At 45.6% G+C, this 7,859-nt stretch overlaps 1 protein-coding gene across 1 annotated transcript in view; it reads left to right on the forward strand.

Annotated features, from left to right (window-relative positions):
- The window catches only part of CUNH16orf45 (chromosome unknown C16orf45 homolog), a 90,672-nt gene that overhangs the window by 34,339 nt on the left and 48,474 nt on the right, over positions 1-7,859 (forward strand). The gene's annotated exons all lie outside the window — the stretch shown is intronic.

Here is a 7,859-nt window from a genome sequence, read left to right on the forward strand (position 1 = left end):
TGTTTTATCATCGGGCCCCATGCCCACCTGAACCAGCCCCAGTGGCTGGGGAAACGGAATGCCACACCTCGGCGAGGTCAGCCCCACGATCCCCAAGACCTGGGAGTGGTGCCCACATTGGTGCCCCAATAGAAATAAGGGTCTTATTACCAAAGAAAGGTGAATGGATGCTGGGAGGCGGAATAAGCAAATGTCCACTCTATGTCGAGGATATCACACTGTGACATTGAGAACCTATGCCCTGAACAGAATGAGTGGAGGAGCTGCCAGGAGCAGGAAATTGCCACTTACACCCCCTTTTCTGGAAGGAGTTGCTTACCTTCCCTTTGGCAAAATTCTCTTTGCAGTTTCCAGGTTCTCTTGGAGCAGACCCGGGCTTGGCAAACCCAGAGCTGCAGAATGTTTTATTTTTTTTCATTTTCCGTGCAATCAGATGGCTTGGACTCACAGCACTCCATTGATTGAAATTCTGTTTAAGGGAAGCTGTGACTTGAATAGCTAATGGCCTGGCTCAGCCACTCACCCCCTCGGTAAAGGCAGACAGAGCCCAACCTTCCAGCTGGGTTCAGAATAGCTGATCCCGAATGTGGGCTTTCCATGATTTCTATTAGAGTTTTCCAAGCTCAGTGGGTATTGTCGGCAGTTTACTCTACTCCTTCCCATACCACAGAATCTAGCTTTTTCTACCTTTCCCCAAATATAATCGACCACCTTAAGTTTGTCTCAGGGTATGCTTCATTCCGATTCTGTTTTTCTTTCATTCTCAGTGACCCATTCCAGATTTAGTATCTTCCCCCACCCACCCCATCCTCTGCCAAACCAAGACTGTGGCCCTCAGTTACCTGCACTCACTTTAAGAGATGTCAAGCGGGTGTGGGGAGGAAAAATAATCTTTTTCCTCTACCTACCTTAGGCTCTCTGTCTGGGGCTCTGTAAACTAGACTGACAAAAGACAGATTAATAAGAGAGAAAAAAAAGCAAGTTTATTAACTTGTGCTTCGTACCTGTATGTGCGAAGCACTCAGAGATGAGTAACTCGTAAGGTGCTTAGAACTTGGACTTGCATAGCATCTTAACAAAAGAATAACAAATTTTTATAGATGTCACAAGACAAAGGAAAAGGACATTGAGTTTCTTATGGGAAGGAAAATATATAGGGGGAAACTAATGGAAGGTAAGGGTTAGTTAGTAAATTTGTTATGTAGATTCCTCTGGTGCTGTCTTCAGGTTAAGGACATCTTGTTTCTGGTGATTAATGTCTTCCTGGTAGAGAGGGGAAGGGAGACAGCTTTACAAGTTTATAACCTGCTTTTAGGCAAATCCGGAGAGGGTACAGAGCTTTCCTTGTATTTTTTTTTTTCAATTGCCTTCAGCTCAAAATAATTCTTATGCCAAAGTGGCATATTTGGGGGTAGCATATTCTGTTATCCTTGACAGGGAAGCCCCAGAACATACTCCAGGGTTTAATGAGGTCTGGGCTGGTATTTTAGACCCCCCAGCCTTGTGTGCTTGAGTGTGTGTGCCCCAAAACACTCTGCCTCCTTGTGACACCCCAGGCCCTTCGGCCCTGTCTGTGGGAACAGGATGGCCGGCAACCTCAAGACTGTCCCACCCTGTGCAAAGATCCACGGAAAGTGGGAGCTGCAGAGACAGCTGTGCCTAAGTTGGAAGAAGCGGCCAGCATATGCATCACTGCGATAGTGCATTTATTGATTGCATTTATTTTATTTCATTGCATATATTGATCGCTTGCTATGACCATGGGCCGGACTAAGCACTTTGCACACATTAGGATGCATTTAATCCTTCAACAACTTTCTGGAGCAAGAGCAAGAGGCTGGTCTTCCTACTGCTATGCTTGCTCCTGTAACAGTGCACCCTCTCACGGGAGACAGTGACTTTTAAAAACCCCATCAGACCTCATTGCGCCGCTGCCTAAAATTCTTACGTGGGTCAACCACTGAGATTTTCCAGTTTTCTCGCCACGGCCTATGTGTGGGCTTCCCATCGTTTGGCCCCTTCCTGTCTCTCTGTCCTGTGACCCTCCTCTCTTCTCTGTTCACTCCACCCACGTCAACCTTCTTTCTGTTCTTGAACAGGAAGCTCGTACCATCTCAACGGCCTTTGCAATTCCAGCTGCCTATAGCATTGTCTCCTCCCTTTTCCCCAAGCCTGCTCCTTTGGGTCATTCAGTGTCAGCTCAAATGTCACTTTCCCAGAGAGCTGTCTTCCCTGACCCACTGTCTGAAGGGGTCACCCATCAATTACTTTCCAACCCATAAGCACCTTTTACTCTCTGCACGGCCCTTTCAAATTAAAGGACGTTATTCGTTTATCCACCTGCCTCCCATCTTCCCCACTAAGATAGCTGTTTCATGTCTGTATGCCTAGCTCCTAGAACATTGCCTGACATATGGTAGGTATGGTGAATAAATGAAGAGTCCTCAAATGACATTTGAGGCCACGTCATTTGCCCAGGGCCCCACAGAGAAATGACCATCCAACGGGCCAGAGCCCTGAGCGTTCAGAAGGGATGGGGAAAGAATATGAATCAGTGCCTACGAAAAGGATCCCAGCTGGCTGAATCTTTGCCTAGCATTTGTGCCCAGATTTGTTTGTGTGTTTGTTTTTGTTCTTTGGCATCTTCAGCTTTTTTGAAGCCAGGTTGACCTTGGGACTTGAACACTCAGATTCTGCATCTCTTGCAGGATTGCTGGGGACCTGGTCCTCGCCACATGCTCACTTCTAGCTTGGACACACACAGACGTTCTGAGTTTTTCCTCCACGGGCATGGGATCCCCTTCATCTTTTAGTGTGGGAGTATATATTTTTTTCTAATTGTAAAAATAATACCATGCTCTGCCCTGGAGACAGTATTCGTTAACTTCTCACTCTGTAAGTGTGGGCTCTGCTCAGCGACTTCCTTCCAAAGAGGACAAAATGGGAAGGCAGAGCGGGGAGAGTGACCGACTCTTCAGTGGAGAAACTTGACAAACAGTACTCAGCCAGGTGATCCAGATCAAGACCAACAATGACAGGTCATCTTTACTGTATGTGCCCTTGATAGAAAGTGATGAGAAGGGCACTCTCTCTCTGTGGTCGTCTTCCCGAAAACCCACAACCCCAGTGTAAGCATCAGAAAAGCATCAGACAGATCCCAATTGAAGGGAACTCCCCCCCAAAAAAATACCTGATGAGCACTCCTCAAAACTGTCAAGGTCATCATCAAAAACAAGGACAGCCTGAGAAACTGTTGTCTCCAACAAGAGCCTAAGGAGACATGATGACTAAATGTCATGTGATATCCTGGATGGAATCCCAGAACAAAGGACTTTAAGTAGAAACCAAGGAAATATGAACAAAGTGTGGACTTTAGTTAACTTAAAAAAATCCCGGAGTATTTCTAGCCCTGACAGTTTTAACTTTTGATTGATCTTTCTGTTTGGGGCTCTCATGATGGACTTTTAATCCAGCATCTTCATTTCCATATTTGCCTTTCTTCCCAGGCCATGATCTGGCTTCCCAGTGTGCAGTCTTTGTTGGCGAACATTGAACTTGGCCCACCCGTGCTTGCAGATAGCGCAGGCCCAGGCTTCTCTGGCAGGTTTTTCTCTGATCCACACGCATCCCAAAGCACACCCCAAACCAGCCCTGTTTATCCCATGCTATTCTCCGGTCTCAAACTTCCTGAATAAAAACAATATTCTCCAAGCAGTTTATCTCCTCAGTTAAGTTTCCAGCCGGTAAGGGATGAAATGAGCCACATGATTTCCATGCTAAGCAGTTTTTAAAAACTGAAATATTACTTTAGACAGTCCCAATTTATTTCCCTTTAGATTCCAATCATTTTAGCCCCACCAAGCGTGGTTTTAAGTAGCACCATCTGGTTCTCTATCTACTCTTGCATGACCTGGGTCCTTTGCTTAATTCTGAATTGGTTTGTGAACTGGAAGTGTTAGAGAGTCCTAGTAAAAATGCATGAATCACAGCTCAGGATAGATTCATAATTGTCTATATTCATGAAGCCTGAGATTGCAGGACTAGAGGATATTTTTTAAAAAATGAACTTTGAATAATAGGATGAACCTGTAGAAATACTGAGAATCATTTGCTGCTTATGCAGTTTTAATTGGACGATTACCATATCGTTATTTACAGGGTTATCAATTTCCACAGTTTTAATTCAGCATCTCTAACAATTCCCTCCAAATTAGGAAGAATCCTTTATTGTCTGATATAATCTCAAAGGGCCTCATACACCAATCTGAGCCCTTCCGCTTAGGGTTTGGGAGAAATATGACAGAGGTTTGGTGACTCACTGACGGTCGCTTAGAAGTGTTGGAGAGAGGACGCCAAGTAACAAAAAAATGACATTAAAGATTGTTAAACAAATTGCCGGAACTCATGTGTCACCTCCTTCGAAGCCCCAGCTTGGAGGTAACACACACAGGTCAATGAAAACCTTTCTGGGAATCCCCACGGGAATGCAGACCCAGTCTGTGTTGCAGTCTTGGCAACATCCTCAGTGGTGATGAACCTTGGGTAGGTTTTTCAAAATCGCCAAAAGTCATTCTGAGCCAAGGTGTGCAAATACAGCAAGGAATCGCGTTATGCGAATATAAAATAAGTGAATATCAACATGCTACACTGCTTTTCCCGAATGGCTCATAAACTGATCTGAAAACATTTGTCAAAGAAGAGTTTGTTTATTACTACCTAGGCTTATTTCAGAAAGGATTTAGTAGTCATATAAGAGTCTAAGAAAAGTTTTAAAATGCTTGAAGAATGTTGGTATTATTAGACGTATAAAGCATTTCAAGATGATTCCTTCGAGGATAATATTCTAGAATATATTTGTTTAAAAATGTTATTTCCATTACCTTAATAGCAAACTTCCTCCTTTGCTTCCCTCCCCACCAGGCCTGTGTTGGTTTTGTGAGTGGTGTGGGTGGGCCAGATGATCTTGGTGCTTCCCATTCTCCTTGAGAAGGCGTGAGATGGGATGGTGTATGAGGTCGGGTATTTTGGGGAGGGACGTAACGTTAGGGCAGGGGCTCCACAGGGGCTGATCCCTTCTCTCCTTCTCCACTCTTAGCTCCAACTGTGGTGGAGGTCTGAGGTTGGCTGCTTTCACTTTTGATGGTCATGGTGATGGTAATGATGATTGTGTTGGTAATGGAGATGAGGGTGGTGGTGATGATGGTGATGGCGAGGATGATAATCGCCGCTCACCAAGGCCTCACTCTGTCTTCATCATGTCTTCATAATAGCCTTAGATACAATCTCTCATTCGCTCCTCACCACAACCAATGAGTAGCTTCTATTATTATCCTCACTTAATAGTTGATGGATACTGAGGGAGAGAAAGGTTTCATAACCCACTTACCAACTATACAAATAGTTATTATGGAATGAACAAATATGGCAAATGAGGATTAGTAGACCCACTTTACAAGTGAGAAAAGAGACACTTGGAGAATTTCAACAACTTCTCTAGGGGCACAAGCCAGCGGGGGGCAGAGCCAACATTCCAACCTGAGTCATGCTGTCAGCCAAGTGGAGCTGGGTGGTGCGGGCAGTGCCCAGTGAGCAGGACAGCAGTCTCACTGCCTGGTTGTCCCACATTCTTCAGGGAAGCTAGGTCCCTCCTTATAGACCATAGTTACTGCCCTCGACGGCGATAATGACCCCACAGTAGGACCCTCCACACTCGGTCTATTTGGCCTTCTCTATTATGTGGACTGTGATAGGCTGAATAATACCCGCCCCTCCCAAAAGATGTCCACACCCTAATCCATGGGCCCTGTGAATATGTTATCCTATACGGCAGACAAGAATTAAGGTGTTCCAGGAGCACGGCTGAAAAAGTGGATCTAAACCAGTGATTCTCGACCAGGGAATTTTGTCCTCCAGCATATTTATGCAAATGTTTGAAGTCGTTTGGGGGTGGTGGGAGGATGCTACCAGCATCTAGTGGATGCCGCTAAACATCTTGCAATGCACAGGACAGCCCCTACAGGAAAGAATGATCTGGCCCCAAATGTCAGCAGAGCCCAGGGTGAGAAACTCAGGTTGGAATGAAGTGCTCAGAGGCTGCTGAGCAGAAGAGAAATAAAACTTCTTGCTTCAGCTTTGGTTCCTGAGCTCTGAGAATGAGCCTTCAGATGGTCTCACTTCCTACTTCCTTACCGCACCCCCCCCGCAATTTACAGATAAGGAAACTGAGGCTTAGAGAAGTCAAGTCATTTGCCCAAGGGTCAGTCGTTAGAAAGAAGCAGAGCCAGGATTTACATCCAAGTTGGTCCTACTCCAGCACCTGTCTTAACCCCGCTGCCAATTGTGCATTCTCCTAATTGCTTTTGTGACCTTTGACAAGTCAGATGTGGCAGAGAAAACAGGAACTCAGAGAAGCTAGACAAGGTGCCCAAAGTCACATCAGAGAATAATGACCGTGGCCAAGATTTGGAGGCAAGTCAGTTTCCTCAGGTGCAAAACCTTACAGGGTTGATTGTGAAAATAAAGAGACATTATGTATTGTGAGACGCTGGACCGCAGGAGGTGTGATTACTCAGCGGGCCCGGCGGCACCCTCCTTCACGAGGCGGGCCGGGGGAATGGAGCAGCCAGGAACGGCTGAATTAAAAGCAATTCTTTCATCTTCTTGGGGAAATGGTGACTCATTAAAAGCAACTGGCCGTTTCCCATTATATTCACGTTATAGAGAGAAGGCGAGGTGCGTGATATATCCCATAATAAGATGTTTGGGGGTTGAAATGAGCCTCTTTCCTGTGTGAATGATTGATGACAATAAAAGGCTGGGGTGTCACCAGGAACCTTTGAAACGCATCAGAATATCTGCCCCCCAGTAATTGGAGCTCAGGTATATTTCCCTAGAGTTTAAACAAACGATTGAGTTGATACCAGAAAGACACATTTGTGCCCACTCAGCATGGTGGACCAAGGGCCTAGGTCCCTGTCAGAGGGCTGGTGAAGTCCCCTCGGGCCCTCTGTTCAGGCCAGGCATGGGTCTGTCAGAGTTGGAGGACTGCAGTCTTACCAAGCTGGACAGAGGAATGGCCCAAATGACCAGAGCTCCGTTGTTCTCATCACACAGTTGGTGGTAGAGCCCGGACTTGAACTGGGATCTGTCCAAATCTAGCGTCAAGGGTAAGCTGCTGGTGAGCCAGTGACCACCACAGAGCATATGAAGCAATCTTACCCTCCGACATGCAAGCCCCTTGCCAGAAGGTCAACTTGACAAGGGCAAGGATTTTGTTTGCTTTTGATCCATCTGCATCTCCATTGCTTCGAGCACTGTCTGGTATGAAGCAGGTTTTCAGTGCATAATTATCAAGTGAATAATAAGAGCAAACATTAAAGAGAAAGAGAGAGAGAGAGAGAGAGAGAGAGTTATCAAATGAATAATAAGAGCAAACATTAAAGAGAGAGAGAGAGAGAGATGGAGAGAGATGGAGAGAACTTTCTGTGTGCCTGGCACTTACATAAATTACCTGAGAAATGTGTATGATTGTCCCATGTTGCACCCCATGATGCAGATGAAGAAACTGAGGCCCAGAGTCATCAACTTATGAGACCCAGGTCAGCATGAGAGCCAACCCCTGAGACCCCAGAATCCATGCCCATAACCCTTCCTTTGCCCTCTTCAAGGGCCAACCTGGTTCCCGTGGTGCCTGCACACACCAACTCTTTTCCTTTTTTCTTTTTTCCCCATTTTATTTTAAATCTGTCTTGAATAGGTAACACCTGCTGTGGTAAAATGTCAGACGGTATAACTAATAGTATAGCACCAACATCAGCATCTTTGTGATGTCAACAATGGTAGGAACTAAGTGAAGGGTG

The sequence above is a fragment of the Pteropus alecto genome, unplaced genomic scaffold (assembly GCF_000325575.1).
Source record: "Pteropus alecto unplaced genomic scaffold, ASM32557v1 scaffold34, whole genome shotgun sequence".
NCBI lineage: Eukaryota > Metazoa > Chordata > Mammalia > Chiroptera > Pteropodidae > Pteropus > Pteropus alecto.